The 18,396-nt window shown below is 38.7% G+C and overlaps 1 protein-coding gene and 1 pseudogene across 5 annotated transcripts in view; one reads left to right on the top strand and one right to left on the bottom strand.

The window, feature by feature from the left end:
* The window catches only part of LOC309871938 (annexin A2 pseudogene), a 21,842-nt pseudogene extending 5,411 nt beyond the window's left edge, over window positions 1-16,431 (top strand). The window contains exon 2 of the transcript in view: window positions 15,365-16,431. The product of the transcript in view is annotated as an annexin A2 pseudogene (transcript). The remainder of the gene's footprint in view (window positions 1-15,364) is intronic.
* PUS10 (pseudouridine synthase 10) overlaps window positions 1-18,396 on the bottom strand; it is a 74,849-nt gene that overhangs the window by 45,717 nt on the left and 10,736 nt on the right. The window lies entirely within an intron of this gene.

Here is an 18,396-nt window from a genome sequence, read left to right as displayed (position 1 = left end):
AAGTTTGTACAGACCATCTTTATTCATAATAGCCAAACACTGTAATGCAGGAATGTGTAGGAATGCTAGACATACCTATACATTCCATAAACAGTAGGGATACTGTCAATATAGTTAGTATCATTAGTCTAATTGGCTTGAGATGGAAAAAGTAACAACCTTTTTAATATCATTTTGAGTTAGAACACAGATTGCTATAAATAATGTGGTGACAGCTCCTAGGCTGAGTGTTAATGTTCAAATGGCTTTGTTATTTTCTCTTAATGGGTGGAAACAGATTCATTTCCACCTGCTGCAAATATTGTACTTGAATAAAGAAGGGCTGACATGGGTGTAGACCCCTCAGTGGCTGAGGGAAGTTATGGGTGAAAGCCAATTTGGTCAAAAGTAGCGAAATTGCCAGTTGTAGCTTAAAGAAGTCCAATTAGTAGGTGATTAACATGGTTAAAGTTGAGTTTAAAAATTTGTTGAAAATCTCAGGACTTGGGGTACCTGGGCGGTTCAGTTGGTTAACCATCTGCCTTCAGTTCAGGTCATGATGCCAAGGTCCTGGCATCCAGCCGCATATCAGGCTCCCTGCTCAGTGGGGAGCCTGCTTCTCCCTCTCCCACTCTCCCTGCTTGTGTGCTCTCTCTCTCTCAAATAAATAAATAATATCTTTTAAAAAAAACAAAATTTAATTTATAAAAAGAAAAAAGAAAATCTCATGAGTTTAGGTTGAATAGCAATCCTGATATTGATATAATAAATCCAACATACAGGTTTCACTTACTTGTGGAGCATAAGGAATAAGATGGAGGACATCAGGAGAAAGAAAGGAAAAGTGAATTGGGAGGATTCAGAGGGGGGAGACAAACCATGAGAGACTGTGGACTCTGAGAAACCGAGGGTTTTGGAGGGGAGGAGAGTGGGGAGATGGGTGAGCCCGGTTGTGGGTACCAAGGAGGGCACTTACTACATGGAGCCCTGAGTACGGTGCATAAACAAGAAGTCTTGGAACACTGAAAAAAAATTAAATGAAATCCAATATCTCTGATGCAGTTATACAGAATAGTTTGGAGGGATGCAGTGCCTACATCTGTTCAGCTATGTTATTATCTGATTAGTAGAAAGGACATAATTCCTACTCCTCCTCATCTGATGAAATGTTGGAAGAAGTTAGCAGAGACTAAGATTAGAATAGTAATAAGGAATAGAAGTATTTGAAAAATTGGTTAATATTGGGATCTGAATGTATATATCATATAGAGAATTCTATAATTGACTATGTAATAAAACATTATACTCATGGAAATATTATTGAGAAACAATCTAGTTTATTATTTTTTTAAGATTTTATTTACTTATTTGAGAGAGAGAGAGCACATGCAAGAGTTCACAAAGGCGAGGGTTGGGGAGGGAGAGGCATCAGCGGACTCCTTGCTGAGCAGGGAGCCCCATGTGGGGCTCATTGTGAGGCTGGATGTGAGGCTCAATCCCAGACCCCAGGACCCCGAGACCATGACCCCAGTCAAAGGCAGACACTTAACTGAGCCACCAAGGCACCCTGAGAAATAACCTAGTTTAAAGCTAAGCAATAGTTTAAGGGTTTGAATGGTTATTCAGTGTCAGTTTGAAATAATTTTTTCTTGGCCTGAGTAAATGAATGTTGTGGGATGAAAGCATAGGAGATGAGACTTTTTACACAGTATGGATATAGATTGCTTTTGTAGATTTTTGAAGAGATTTGTATGATTGGGAAAGTTAATATAAATAGTGAAATTAGTACAAGAGGTGAATAGATTTATTACCTTTATTTGGAGTTGCATCAATTTTTTGGTTCCTGGGACCAAGAGATTATTACTTTTATCCATTAAAAATTTGAAAACAGGGCGCCTGGGTTGCTCAGTCAGTTAAGTATCTGGCTTCAGCTCAGGTAACAATCTCAGGGTCCTGGGACAGAGCCCTCCACTGGGCTCCCTGCTCAGCGAGGAGTCTGCCTCTCCCTTTCCCTCTGCCCCTCCCCTGACATGTGCACTCTCCCTCAAAGAAATAAAATCTTTTAAAAAATAAAAAAATAGGAGCTCCTGGATGGCTCAGCGGGTTAAGCCTCTGCCTTCATCTCAGGTCATGATCTGAGGGTCCTGGGATCAAGTTCCGCATCGAAGTCTGGAAGTCTGCTTCCCCTCCCTCTCTGCCTACTTGTGATCTCTCTCTGTCTGTGTCAAATAAATAAATAAAACATTTAAAAAAATAAAATAAAAATAAAAGTTTGAAAAGCCATATTATTATAAATGGAAGCATGAATTAATTCTTGCATACTTTCTCAGTAAGCAAGCTTTGAGTTTCTATTACTAGATTCACAATCTAATGGTTTTATTAAACTATATTTACAATAGATGGATGTCAAAATAATTTGTGGGTTAAATGATAAAAGTAGAAAGGGTAGGAAATGTAGGGCTATGAGACCATCTTCTCATATAAATAATGGTTAAAATTTTTGACATGGTACATATACTTGCCTCATTGCATTATAGTTACTATAGGCTAATAATAACTACGTTAATTCCTTAGGATAATGGTAATGTTGTATAATGATAATGTAACCACAAATAGTTCTCCAATTAGGTTAATTGTTGGAGGCATGCCAAATTGGTAAGGTTCACTAGAAGTCATTATGGTCCTATTAGTAGAAGGAGAGTCTGTAATTCCTGAACTAGAATTATAGTTCAGCTGGAAATCTGTTCATAGTTAGGCAAAACAGTGTTGATGCTATAAGGCTGTGGGCAATTATCAGAGCTGTAGCTCCTATATAACTTCATGGTATTTACATAAGAATGGCTACAATTACTAGTGCTATGTGGCTGACAGAAGAATATGCAATGAGTGATTTTAGGTCTGTTTTCCATTGACAGATGGAGCTAGTTATAATTAATCCCTCATAAGGATAATGTAAGAAAAGGATATGCATGTAATTTGTTAGGGGGTTTAGTGTTATAACTCAATAAATATCCCATAGCTGCCTGGTTTGAGTAGTATGGCTATAAGCACTTTGGACCTAGCAGAGTGGGGGTTTCAAATGTGCTTTTGGTAATCAAAGGTGCAGGCCATAGAGAAGTATTTTTACTATATATGCTACTGTGCATGCTAGTCATAAGAAAATATAACATCAAGAATTAGCAGTTCAGTACTGAATTATCAGATAGTTCAATGAACCTGTAAGATTTTGGATTAGGACAGTGAGAAGTGTGAGGGATCCTACTAGCATATAAAATAAAGTCCTGCATTTAATTGTTCTGTTTGGTTTCCTCAGCAGGTGATGATGATTAGGTTGGAACTAATGTGGTTACAAATAAAATATAAGGGGCACCTGGGTGGCTCAGTGGCTTAAAGCCTCTGCCTTCGGCTCAGGTCATGATCCCAGGGTCCTGGGATAGAGCCCCGCATCGGGCTCTCTGCTCAGCAGGGGGCCTGCTTCCTCCTCTCTGCCTCCTTTCTGCCTGTGTCTCTGCATAGTTGTGATCTCTGTCTGTCAAATAAATAAATAATCTTAAAATAAATAAATAAATGAATGAATGATCTTTAAATAAATAAATAAACAGGGACGCCTGGGTGGCTCAGTTGGTTGGACGACTGCCTTCGGCTCAGGTCATGATCCCGGAGTCCCGGGATCAAGTCCCGCATCAGGCTCCCAGCTCCATGGGAAGTCTGCTTCGCTCTCTGACCTTCTCCTAGCTCATGCTCTCTCTCACTGTTTCTCTCTCAAATAAATAAATAAAATCTTTAAAAATAAATAAATAAAATAAGATAAAATATAAAATAAAAGATTAATTCTGTATCAGTAAAAGTAGTAATTAAGAAATTTGTAGCATAACTTGTAAAGTATAGTTTTTAAGGAAGGTTAGTGATTCTTTCATCTAGTAATAGATGAAACTGACCGGTAATGGGTATTAGTGGAAGAATGTCATTAATTTTAATAATGGCACTGACAGGGAGAAAGTGTGAATGAAAAGCTAAGGCTGTTGTCAAGTTGACTTAGGAGGGATGAGCTAATAAGCTCATTAATGGGCTATAAATTGTAGTGTTAATTCAGATTATATTATTTAAATGTATTCCTTGACACAGCAATTCTACTCACAGGCATATACCCTAGATAGAGGCCTGCACATGTAGAATATACCTAAAAGAATGGTTATGGTTTTACTGTTGGAAGAAGCCAAAAACTGAAAACGAACTTCATATACATTTATAACAATATGAATAAATTGCAGTATATTCATGCAACTGAATACTATACAACCGTGAAAATGAACACATTATAGCTCCACATAGCAATACAGATGAATCTCTCAAAATCAAATGAAAGAAGACAGACACAAAATATTTTCATGTTATGATTCCATTTCATATAAAGTTCAAAATCGGGCCCATTTAAACTCTAGTTTTAGGGGCAAAGACAATAGTTACCTGTGAGGAGAAGACTGGAGTTAACCAATGATGAATATAAAAACAAAAACTTATTAAAAAGAAAATGGAACTATTTCTATTCTGGGATAGATTTCAACCTCAAGGACCCATCATGTAATCCGTGTTTAAATGGATTTTTTTTTTTATTATTTAAAACGATGAGAAATGAAAGACTAAAAAAACTGGAGTAAGACTTTACCTAAGATAACAATACATTAACCAATAGGTATACTATGTCACAAGCTCAGGGGGAAAAAGTCTATCTATGCACTGACAGAATATTGTTTATCTGAACAAACACATACTCTGATTCATTACACTATACCTGTGATGAGTGTGATTAAAAGCTCTTCAGAAGACACATGTGGTACATCTCAATTTTATTTGCAAAATAACTCAGATTAGTTACATCATGAATTAAAATGTTATCCAACATAAGTGTCCTGAATACATATCTGCATTTAAAAAAATCTTTTGGAATGCCAATTTACCATTCATAATTTGGAAGTACTGATTTACTTAATAAGACTTGAGTCCACATGCCCACTTCCTTGATAGGGCAAGGATTTCTGAGATGCTTTCAGAAATATGATCTAAGTCTCACTAAAATCACTATCTCATGGTTTCTAACATGAACTTATAGTGATAATATCAAATAAATATCATATAATCATTACACACCATAATATCCTAGTTTCAGAGAAAACGTAAATCCTAGATGTGAACTGAATTCTGAAAAGAAACCACATTATGACTCTTAATAGAAGCATAAAAGGGCTACCTGTGTTGACACCTTTGCATCTCTTTCATTATTTCCTTTCCTTCTGCATGCTTCATGACTACATTTAAATAAAATCCATTTCATTTTTCCCCACCCAAGTTAGTTCCCCTTACATTATCTCTGCCCAGGTACTCACAGTAACATTTTAGCAATCACTTCCGAGACAGATCCCACCAGAAAAAACCATCAAGAGTTTCAATCATAGCAATACTTGAACAGTCATTTACATGAAAAGCTTTTAAATTATGATACAATGAAAACAATATATGACTCTTTAATTCGCCATATATTTGTTTTGTTTTTTAATTAAAAACTTGACATCTTCCTTCTGCTAGTGTCTGTTCTCTTGCCACGATTGTAGAGGCTGCCACACACCCAGCTGATCTCTGACCCACCAAACAATACAAGCAGTAAAAAGGAAGTAGCACTGTGAAGTAACACCCCAATGTTCAACTAAAGTCTTTTACATGAGAGTTTTATAAATAGAGTATCCAAATTGGTTGAAAAATATAGTATTAAAAAAACTGGATAACTATGCATAATAAAAATAATGACAAAGATTTCATTCATTTGTAAAATTTAAAAAACAAAGGAAAAAAAGAGAAAGAGAGAGACAAATCAAGGAACAGAATCTTAACTCTAAAGAACAAACTGATGGTTACCAGAGGTGTGGTGGGTAGGAGGATGGGTAAAACAGGTGATGGGGATTAAGAAGTGCACTCATCATGATGAGCACTGGCTGATATATGGAATTGTTGAATCACTATATTATACACTGAAACTAATGTAACACCGTAGGTTAAACATACTGGAATTTTTTTAAAAATTTAAGATTTTATTTATTTGAAGGAGAGAGAACATGAGTTAGGTGGGAGGGAGCAGAGGGGGAGGGAGAAGCCAACTCCCCACTGAGCAGGGAACCTGACCACTTGGGGTTCAGTTCCAGGATCTGGGGATCATGACCTGAGCTGAAGGCAGACACTTAACTGACTGAGCCACCCAGGCACCCCTGGAATTTAAATAAATAAATAAATAAATAAAGGCAAGGAGAAAGACAGTTTTTCTTAGAAAAAAATTTCTCAGATAAACATTTCCATTTGGGCCCTGAAAGTATGTACTCTAGAAAATGGATTCCATGAGTATTGATCCCATATTAAGGAAGAAAAACAGAGCAGGATTTATTTAAAAGGGAAAATTTGTAAAGATAACTTTCAATATTTTAGCAGTAGGGCCTATTCTTTAAAAAAGAAGCAGAAACAACTGCAGCAGTACCATTAATCAACATCTTTTAACTGAGCTAGTCTAAAACTATTTTGTTGATCTTTCCTTTTTCTAAAAGGGAAGAAAGTCCTGGCACTATTTTTAAAGAAAGAGATTTCAGACAAGTCAGTAATGAAGCTGGATGAGTCTGAGTTCAGAGGGGCACCTGCCACCAGTCTCTCTTCTAGGACATTTGGACACATCTGTGATTTGCCTGAAAATGTCACTCTTACTCCCACCTCCAATTATTAAGGGACTATAACATCATAATTCATCATCTCACACACATATGTACTTATCTTCCCACTATCAAAGGAAAATCCTCATATAAATGACTGGAAATTCTTCTATTTTAAGTTATCTGTAATAAAATATTTGATGCAAAACCTCTTCTGCACCTGCTCCAGTCATCTAATAACAACATTTGAAAACAAGTGTGGTGGAAAAGTTGTTTTTTTTTTTAAGATTTTATTTATTTAGGGGTGCCTGGGTGGCTCAGTGGGTTAAAGCCTCTGCCTTCAGCTCAGGTCATGATCCCAGGGTCCTGGGATCGAACCCCGTATCCAGCTCTCAGCTCCGCAGAGATAAATAAATATTTATTTATTTGACAGAGATAGAGATCACAAGTAGGCAGAGAGGCAGGTAGAGATTCCTGAAGTGAGGCTCCATCCCAGGACCCTGTGATCATGACCCGAGCCAAGGGCAGAGGCTCAACCCACTGAGCCACCCAGGCACCCTTGGAAAAGTCTTTAAAAGTGATTTTTAGGGCACCTGGGTGGCTCAGTGGGTTAAGCTGCTGCCTTTGGCTCATGTCATGATCTCTGGGTCCTGGGATCGAGTCCCGCATCGGGCTCTCTGCTCAGCGGAGAGCCTGCTTCCCTTCCTCTCTCTCTGCCTGCCTCTCTGCCTACTTGTGATCTCTCTCTGTCAAATAAATAAATAAAATATTTTTTAAAAAGTGATTTTTATTTTATTTTAAAGAATTTATTTATTTATTTATTTATTTATTTGAGAGAGAAAAAGAACATGAGCAGGGGGAGGGGCAGAGGGAGAGGGAAAGCAGACTCCCTGTTGAGCAGGACTCGAGATCATGACCTGAGCTGAAGGCAGATGCTTAACTGACTGAGCCACCCAGGTCCTCCTATAATTTTACTTTTAAAGCCATATTTTTAGAGAATCACCAAATCAACTAGTGATTTATCCTTGTTCTTATTAAAATATGGTAAATTCTGGTTCTATATTCCCCCCCACCAAGGATCCTTTCTCTAAATGTGATGGTACTGCACACTCTAAAGAAACAAAATACCAATGAAGGTCAAAACCTAGGCTAAGTCTCTCCTGCAAACACAGCAACAAAATAACCCACTTTTGAAATCTTATCAATTCACAATGTAGGCAGTAGAGTATAGTAATAATCATCAGGATAAACTTTAGAGTTGGACAGATGAGTGTTCAAATGCTAGGTCTGTTATTTATTAGCAATGTGACCTTGAGTTGCAATTTCATCATCTGTATAGTAGGATAATAATACCACCTACTTCAATGGGTTATGATGATTAAATTATATATTACATATATCAAAAATAGATATCAGGGAGGGTATGTGCTTTGGTGAGTGCTGTGAAGTGTGTAAACCTGGTGATTCACAGACCTGTACCCCTGGGGATAAAAATATATGTTTATAAAAAATAAAAAATTAAATAAAAAAATAGATATCAAATTATATAAAAATAATCACAACTTAGTAGATTAGAATTACTAAGTCTAAAACATGGTGCTAATATCAGAAAAAAAATAGTTGACATGACTTCTCTATGTAACAAGAGAAACCAAGTCTGAAATAGGTAGAGCCTAAATTAGAAGTTCCCTTTTCCTGAAACTTAGTTTACTAGGCCACAGAGTCCTAAAATTATGAGAAAAAAGTTTGATAAGGAACTCAGTAGTTGGTAAGTAGCAATGTGATAATATATCACATCTGATGGGGAAACTGAGTTTTTTTTTTTTTTTAAGATTTTATTTGTTTATTTGACAGAGACGCTCAAGTAGGGAGAGAGATCACAAGTAGGCAGAGAGGCAGGCAGAGAGAGAGGGAGAAGCAGGCTCCCCGCCAAGGAGAGAGCCCGATGTGGGGCTCGATCCCAGGACCCTGGGATCATGACCTGGGCTGAAGGCAGAGGCTTAACCCACTGAGCCACCCAGGCGCCCCGGGAAACTGAGTTTTAAAGAAAAATGATTTCCTTTATCTTCTATTCCTTATTGTATTTATTTCTTATCTTTCTTATTGTAAATTTTGAAGATGCAAAATTGTGACAATTCACAAGAATGAGACCATACAAAATGAAACAAACTTCAAAATTTTAAGGCTGCCTCATGTTCCTACTGTTTCCTGCTATATCTCAAATACCCACATGGGTCGATCAACCCCAGCAACCTCTTCTTTCTTCCTGCCTGTTCCACCTCACTTAGCTAGTTGGAGACAAGAAAAAAACAAAGGTAGGAATTAAACACGTGCATATTCAAGTGCTTAAACATATGTCCAAATACCCACCAACTCTGTTCCTGAATTCAATTCTACATTTTATTTCTGTGGTGGGCTTTAGAATTAGCCTTGTTTGTAGTCCAGCTTCACCATGGCAACTCACTCCCAGGAACAGCATTCCTCTTTGCTGCATGTTGCAACGACCTCAGGATTAGGTTTATGTTTTTGTACTGGGCTCTCCTGTGCCTACACCCCTAATATTGGGTTATTAGTCCTCTTCAATACCTGCTGTGACTCCTTGAGAGCTAGACATCTGATTCACCCATTCTAACCAAGACTGGGGTTCTGTATAGACTTTGACTAATTGCATGTCACTCTTCCTTTCTCCCTTGGAACACATATCCCAACTATGCATTGAGTAACAGAATCCAGAACCTACTACCATATCTAGTCCCACATTCCTCCTGATGCAGCATCTTGAGTATACAAGATGAAAAGATGGTATGGTCTAGGGGTGCCTGCGTGGCTCAGTCGGCTAAGCTTCTGCCTTCCACTCAGTTTATGATCCCAGGATCTTGGGATGGAGTCCCTAGTCAGGCTCTCTGCTCAGTGGGGAGTCTGCTTCTCCCTCACCCTCTGCCCCTCCTCCCCCTTGTCTTCTCTCTCTCGCAAATAAATAAATAAAATCTTAAAGAAAAGATGGTACAGTCTAAAAACATAAAGGGCACAATCAGGGAGGCACACCCAAATTCTAACTTGCCACACTTCACAAGTTTTGGTTTTCTCATCTTCAAATGAGGATGAGTGAGATGATTAGTGAAGTAGTTCCAATCTAAGGCTGAAAAAAATCATCCAAGCATATCTTCTTGCTAAATCACAGACATAGGGGAGTCATTGAACTGTCAGAGATTAAAAGGGGATCACTTTATACACAAAGTGGAGAACTCTTGGATTCTCCATCAGAGATTCCAAATGGATTTACACTGAGGGTGGGGCATACTCGGAGCTCTGACAAATCACAGCCATATACATTATCATCACTCTTCAATGAGGGCCACAAAGAGCTGGGGGCCCTGTTCTATATCATCAAGGTCTCCTACAGATCTATAATTCTGTAATTCTCATGATGCAGACCTTTATACACTGGTGGTGTGCTCACAGGGACAAGCTTTGGGAGTTAGTTTTTATAAGGAAGATAGGTTTGGGGCACCTGGGTGGCTCAGTGGGTTAAAGTCTCTGCCTTCAGCTCAGGTCATGATCTCAGGGTCCTGGAATCGAGTCCCGCATCAGGCTCTCTGCTCAGCAGGGAGCCTGCTTTCCTTCCTCTCTCTCTGCCTGCCTCTCTGCCTACCTGTGATCTCTGTCTGTCAAATAAATTTTTAAAAAATAAAATAAAAAATAAGGAAGATAGGTTTTAGTTGCTTCATGACCTCTGAAGGGTTTTTAAAGTTGCAGCCTGTATATCATAGCAAGGTTACAATCCCCCCCTACCCAACCATGAAGAGACCATTAAAAGACACTAAAGGGGCAGAGATAGTGATCGCTATAATTTTCCATGTTTTTCAGTGCCTTGTTCAGCAACCTTATAAAAACATGTTCTGAGTGATTTAGTTGACCACAAAGGAATTGAAGCAAGGTCTAACCAACTAAGCTAATGAAAAATAGGATTACAGATTCTGAAAACTCCTCAGTAAGTTCAGAAAAAGTCTTTTGGTCAAAGTGAACCTTGAGTCACTTTTAAACGGTAGGTGAGAGAGAATAAAAAGTGATTTAGGTAAGGTGCTTGTCATACAAAACAAGAATGTGAGAAGTCACACAAAATGAGCAAAAAGCTGAAAATACACATGCTAAATCTGAGGTTAATGAATGAGCCTGCACACATAATATGAATTTGAAAGTGTAGTCTCTATACTTGAAGTCAAAGTGATTTCAACAAATTCTGTCTTATGACTTCAACATAATTAGAAAAAAAACATTGCCCTTTAGAAAAAGTAAGTGCATCAGTCAAGTATTCATTGGTGGGAAGGTGGGTAAAGAGGGGGTGGTGTTCTAGAGTATCCAATCAAGAAAAATCCTAGATTAATGGCTGGGAGTTTAAAGGACCCTTTAAGTACAAGCAAAATTTTGAACATATGCATTTTTAGGAAAGGGATTCAATTGTTTTCTTTAGATTCTTGATGAGATAATGATCCCAAATTGGTTAAGAATCCCCAGATTTAAGGAAAAATACAGTCTTTTGAATGCCCATTTGTCAGATTTAAGAAAAATATTTATAAATATAAATTGCTACCAAAGAAATGGTGCTGCTTTTATTTTTGGTTAGATTTCTAGGGCTGTGTATAATTTATAGTACTTAGTGTAAAGCATGGAAACACTACCAGTATAAAAATGAAAGGGAAAAGTTCTGATTTGACAAATAAAACTCCAACTGTATCAACTGTATTACGAAGCAAGTGTTTCATACAAGCAAAGTAACATTTAAGAGACACTATATCCATTTAAAGTCAATAAAGTGAGCCAATTGTTTCTATATACTACCAAGAAGTGAAACTGATAGTGCAATATTGCCCTCTACTGGACCACACTAGTAAAGAAAAACCTAAAAAATCAGCAGGACTTCAAAGTTTTACTTTGAATAGAACTTAACTGAATGCTTCTTTTCCCATAAATGTAAGTTTAGCCTAATATTAGCATAAGTCTGGGTCATTCATTCTATAATAATTTTAGTGTGGCACTAATTTAATGTGGTACAGAAGTTTAGAAGATTCAGTTATGAATATAAGTTAACAAAAAAATAACAAACATAATAAATATTTTTCTTAAAACTATATAGGATTGGGGCACCTGGGTGGCTCAGTGGGTTAAGCTTCTGCCTTCAGCTCAGGTCATGATCTCAGGGTCCTGGGTTTGAGTCCCGCATCAGGCTCTCTGCTCAGCAGGGAGCCTACTTCCTCCTCTCTCTCTCTCTTTCTCTCTCTGCCTGCCTCTCGGCCTACTTGTAATCTCTCTGTGTCAAATAAAACAAACAAACAAACTATATAGGATCTTAGAGTTGAAAAGGCTGAACAAAGTCTAGTCTAGCCAACTGTATGGTGCACATCTTCCTTCTCTTCCTTCTCTGCCAGGTAGTTACCAGCCTTGGCTTAATATTCTGGTTATAGAAAACACCATCCCTGAAACAGTCTATGCTGTTCTGCATAATTCCTTATAACTGAAAATTATTTCCCTCCTGATTCCATCTCTGCAGCAGAAAAACCCTCAAATATATAAGAAGAGCAAATTAAAGGGGTGCCTGGGTGGCTCAGGTGGTTAAGCACCTGCCTTCAGTTAAGGTAATGATCCCACTGGGATCTAGCCCTGCATCTGGCTCCCTGCTTCTCCCTCTGCCTCTTCCCCCAGTCATGCTCTCTCTCTCTGTCCCAAATAAATAACATCTTCAAAACACACACACACACACACACACACACACACACACACACACACACACACACACACACAAATTTATTATCTTACAGTGCTTTAGGTCAGAAATCCAAGATGGGTCTCACTGAGCTAAAATCAAGTTGTCAACAGGGGTGCATCCCTTTCTGGAGGATCTAGGCTAGGAGACTCCATTTCCTTGCCTTTTCTAGCTTCTAGAGGCCACCCAAATTCCTAGTTCCCTTCCACTGTTTTCAAAGTGAGCAACATTACATCTGAGCGTTCTTTCATAATCACATCTTCCTCTGACCCTGACCTCAGAAGAAAGGTGCTTTTAAGGACTCATATAATTGGATTGAGCTGACTCAGATAATTCAGGAAGCAGCCATTCCTGCTTCATCCGTTACATGGCCGTTGTTTTTCTAACAACTTATGTTTACTCCTGTTAAATAGCATCTTGTTAGATTTTCCCTTTTTGTGAGATCTTTTGGATCTCAATTATAATACTCAGTCTATCTGCTATATTCTCAATTCTATGTCATACACACCTGTTGTGAGTGTTCCCATTATATCATCACTCACAGAATCATGAACAAGATAAGGTATGAGTAGCCTTGCAGGACATCAGAAATCTCTCCGAAGTTCTATGATTCTTGAATTTCAGTGTGCACTTTAACTCTAGAAGGGCTTCTGTCCCCCATATCTAGAGATTCTGATTTAGGAGATTTAAGACAAGGCCCAGCAACCTGCTTTCAACACCCTTCTCCAAGTGAGTTTCAGATCTGCAGAGTACACTTGGAGAAATACTGTCCAGTTTGAAATCACTTATTAATCAGTTCATTTTGGGTAATGCCAGGCAGTTACAACCCACCCAACTGTCTTCACATTCTACTCATGTTTCCTGCCACTTTCAGGAAGTTACCATAAGAAAGAAACCTGGGGCACCTGGGTGGCTCAGTCAATTGGGGGCTGTGTTCAGCTCAGGTCATGATCCCAGGGTTCTTAGGGTTGAGCCCCACATAGGGCTCCCGACTCGGTGGAGAGCCTGCTTCTCCCTCTCCCTCTGCCTGCCGCGCTGCCTACTTGTGTTCTCTATCTCTCTGTCAAATTTAAAAAAAAAAAAAGGAAAAGAAAGAAACCTGCTCAACTGACTAGCTGAATTTCAGTCACACAGGGGCTTTACCCCTACCTTCCCTGCTCTATCAGTCCTGCTAGCCTATAAAAGGAAGAAACAATGCAGACATAATCTGTTGTTAATGAATCTGTGTGTTGACCATGTGTTCCTCATCCTCAGTGCCTATGATGTACTCTTTAGCTCCTCATCTAGAATCTTGCCAGAGTTTTAGGGTCAAGCTCACTAGTTGGTAGTTAACAAAACCACCTTTAGAAAATTGAAACTGGGGACGCCTGGGTGGCTCAGTTGGTTAAGCAGCTGCCTTCGGCTCGGATCATGATCCCAGCGTCCTGGGATCGGGTCCCATATCGGGCTCCTTGCTTGGCAGGGAGCCTGCTTCTCCCTCTGCCTCTGCCTGCCATTCTGTCTGCTGTGCTCGCTCTCTCTCCCTCTCTCTGACAAATAAATAAAATCTTAAAAAAAAAAAAAAAAGAAAATTGAAACTGCTGGGGCAGCTGGGTGGCTCAGTTGGTTAAGTGACTGCCTTCAGCTCAGGTAACGATCCTGGAGTCCCAGGATGGAGTCCCACATCGGGCTCCCAGCTCCATGGGGAGTTGGCTTCTCCCTCTGACCTTCTCCCCTCTTATGCTCTCTCTCTCTGTCTCTCTCAAATAAATAAATAAAATCTTAAAAAAAAGAAAAGAAAAAGAAAATTAAAACCACCTTCTCTGTCTCCAGTCATTTGGAAAATCTGTTATCCTTTAAAAGCTCTCAGAGATCATGGACAACTGCAGGTTCTTTCTGAATCCATCCTGGAATGTCATTCATTCAGTCCCAAATACCTGAACCCATTTAGAGAAGCTTTACCATGTGGAGCTTTCACTCTCCCTTACTAGCCAATGATCAATCTAGGGATGCCTGGATGGCTCACACAGTTAAGCCACTGCCTTAGGCTCAGGTCATGATCGAGTCCTGGGATCAAGCCCCTCACTGGGCTCCTTGCTCAGCCGGGAACCTGCTTCTCTCTCTGACTCTGCCTGCCACTCTGCCTGCTTGTGCTCAATCTCTCTCTCTGACAAATAAATAAATAAAATCTTTTTTTAAAAAGAAACTATTTTTTAAAAAAATGATATAGATATAGATATATCACATTTTCCTTGACAGAAAGGACAGAAGCAAAATTAAGATTTTTTAGAAATTCCACTTTCTCTGTTTCATTCATCAATAGTATCAGTTCCGAACACATCCTCTTTTTCATCTCTTGCTGTAATTATAACTTAAAGTACCCCCCCTCCCAGTCTTCCTTGGCAATTCTTACAAGCCACTACTCATTCAAGATTTTATTTTCCAGTTGCTATTACAGAGCTAAGCCTCCTTCTTACATTTGCATTACTCTGGCTTTCATGTATCCTGTTTTGGAAACTGATTTCAGTTTGGAAAAAAAAAAAAAAAAATTGGAGCCGGATGATATATACAAAGGGGCTCATTAGGCTAGTCTTATTATTATTTAAATTTTCTAAAATAAATAGTCAAATAAGTACATATAAATATATAAATACAAATGTTTATGTAAACACAGAGAGAAAGAGATGCCCCGTTGTCTTCTTCATTGGGATGTGCTTTTTCATCCTTAAACTTTCTTTTATTGGTTGGGATAATTCAGTTTTAATTGAAGTGTGAATTGTACTTTCTCTGAACCCCCAATATTTTTATCTTCCAGCCTAGATTCCTCTGCCATTTTTCTTTGCTTTTTCTTTGCATTGTTTGACATCTACCTCTCAAAAAGGAAGGATAAAGGGCTCCACAACTAGGGGTGATTGCAGCTCTCGGCATCTGGCCCAGCTTCAAACTGTTTATTGTTCAGGAAATTCTCTGCAAGCTCAGCTTGGAGGATGATCACTCCACGCCCCAAGTGCATATGGTTGGTCAAAGTATACAACAATTTTGATGTTGAGCATGATGCTCTGAACACTGAAATGGCCATCAATGAAATGACCAGAGGTGAGGATGAGGTCACCATTGTCAACATTTTAACCAACAGCAGCAATGAACAGAGATGGGATATTGCTTTGCCTACCAGAGAAGGATCTAAAAGGAACTTGAATCAGCACGGAAATCAGCCTTGTCCAGTCCCTTGAAAACTGTGATTTGGGGCCTAATGAAAACACCTGTTCAACCTGATGCTTCTGAGCTGAAAGCCTCTATGAAGAGGCTGAGGACTGATGAGGACTCCCTCACTGTGATGATCTGCTCAAGGACCAACCAAGAGCTTCAGGAAATCAATAGGGTCTACAAGGAATTGTACAAGACTGAGCTGGAGGACATAATTTCTGACACATCTGGTGACTTCCACAAGCTGATGGTTGCCCTTGCAAAGAGTAAAAGAGCAGATGATGGCTCTGTCATTAATTATGAATTGACTAAGCAAGATGCCTGGGATGTCTATGATGCTGGAGTGAAGAGGTAAGGAACTGATATGCCCAAGTGGATCAGTATCATGACCAAGTATGTATCACCTTCAGAAAGTATTTGAAAGGTGCAAGAGCAAATAGCCCTTATGACATGCGGAAGAGGGTCAAGAAGGAGGTCAAAGGAGACCTGGAAAATGCTTTCCTGAACTGGGTCCAGAACATTCAGAACAAGTCCCTGTATTTTGCTGACTGACTGTATGACTCCATGAAAGGCAAGGGGACTCACAATAAAATCCTATTTAGAATCATGATTGATCATGATCTCTCTCAGTGAAGCAGACAGGTTGGAAATTAGGTCTGAATTCAAAAGAAAGTAGAGCAAATCCCTGCATTACTGCATCCATCAAGACATGAGGGTGACTGCCAAAAAGCACAGCTATACCTGTGTGAAGGGGGAAGGGTGACTGAGGCTTACGACAGCATGAACATCCAGGAGTGGTGCTCCTTTGTTTCCAGCTAACAGTTCTAGAATATAGCCCTGCGAGGATAACATTAGCATCACCCCTCCCCATCCTTATTTCAGTTGCCTAAGCACTGCCTGTTTCTCATGTTTAGTCTCTTCTTTTAGCCAAAGAAATGAACATACCAAAGAGTTGGAAGTGAAATCTATGATATGAAATACTTTGCCTCTTGTGTACTGTGTCATAAACAGATGAATTTTTACTCTAAAATTTTAGAGTAAACTGAATTTTTCTCTAAAAAAAAAAAGGTAGGATACATTTAATTATGCCTGTTTCTCTCATCCTATCAGGAATACAAATTTTAAAAAGTTATCAGTTTAGGGACGCCTGGGTGGCTCAGTTGGTTAGGCAGCTGCCTTCGGCTCAGGTCATGATCCCAGTGTCCTGGGATCGAGTCCCACATCGGGCTCCTTGCTTGGCAGGGAGCCTGCTTCTCCCTCTGCCTCTGCCTGCCTCTCTGTCTGCCTATGCTCGGTCGCTCTCTCTCCCTCTATCCCTGACAAATAAATAAATAAAATCTTTAAAAAAAAAAAGTTATCAGTTTATTATCAGACTAGATTATTTCTGCCATTACCCTTTAGGACAGTGGTTCTCAAAGTGTCCTCCTTTTATAGCAGAACCAACCTCACCCATGAGCTTGTGAGAAACACAAATTCATGGGTCCCACCAAACTACTATATCAGAATCTCTAAGGAAGGGGCCTGGGAAACTCTCCAAATGAGTCCAACGCATTTTAGAGTTTGAGAACCACTATTTTATTCAAGAGCTGTCGATGTGCTTTTAACCAAATGTGATTTCCATCAAGTGCCTAGACACTGGGAGTCTCTCATACTACTGTAAACACTAACCTTTAGGACTATCTTATAATCTGTAATTCATTATCTTCTTCCCTTGGCCAAAGGTCATTCAACACACTTCCATTCCTGAATCTATCTCATTTCTCTCTTTTTTATTCTCCTCTGGATGGTGTTCAGCATCCTTCCACTCACAGGATCTCAAATCTCAACGTAGGTAAATAATTTCTTGCCATACCACACTATTATATATTTCCTCTTAACACATTGGACTCTCATAAAAAAGTACCCTAACATTGCTATATTCAAGTGGTGAGCCCAAATCTAGAAAGTCATCATGACAGTCATGGCATACTTATTATTATCCCTTATAATCTCGACTTTATCATTCATATTTTGTTTTCTGTTATAAAGATTTGGAGACTCTAAGTACTACACCTAGCTAGAGTCCATATTGTTGTCTGTTATGAGCTTCTGGATACTGCTCCCATTTATTCTGTTTACCATGTCTTACTTGATGTCTAACGGGTTTTACCAGTTAATCTGCTTGTTTTTATCCTCTCTAGCAGTATTCAATCTAAAACTGTCCTAACCAGATCATTTCCTAAGAAAACACACACAGATGTATTCTACCTCTCCCTCCATATTCTCCAAAACTCAGAGAAGACATTGATTATATAATCTGCAAGCTTTTCTTCCTAAGCTTTCAAATTAGTGTTTTTATAATTATGATAAATAAAAACTATAGCTGTAGCCAGAAAGGGATTGATAGGGCTGAATATGAAGGAATTAATAGAAATTTAATAGTTTGATTTTTTTAAAAAAACCCTTACTTGAGGTCATCCTTTTTCTTGGTCCTTTTGTAAGCAGATACATAATACCACCATGCTGATAAAAAATTATCTGGTTTCAAATTAATACTCCTGTGATCATAATTTTCTACTCTAGAAGTGGAAACACTGAATCATTCAAAGTCACTCAATTGTATATTCTACTCTGAATTATGAGACAACTAGCATGAATCAACTCCAACATAATAATTTATTGTACACACAAATAAGTTCTAAGTTTTACAAGATCTAAGTTGAAAAACTACAATGCAGAAGAAACATGTCACTAGAGAAGTCACAGAATTTATATTCAAAATGTTAAGAATAATCTGAAATGTGT

The sequence above is a fragment of the Mustela nivalis genome (assembly GCF_964662115.1).
Source record: "Mustela nivalis genome assembly, chromosome: 8".
In the NCBI taxonomy this organism is placed as follows: domain Eukaryota; kingdom Metazoa; phylum Chordata; class Mammalia; order Carnivora; family Mustelidae; genus Mustela; species Mustela nivalis.
This window is presented reverse-complemented; position numbering and strand designations above follow the sequence as displayed.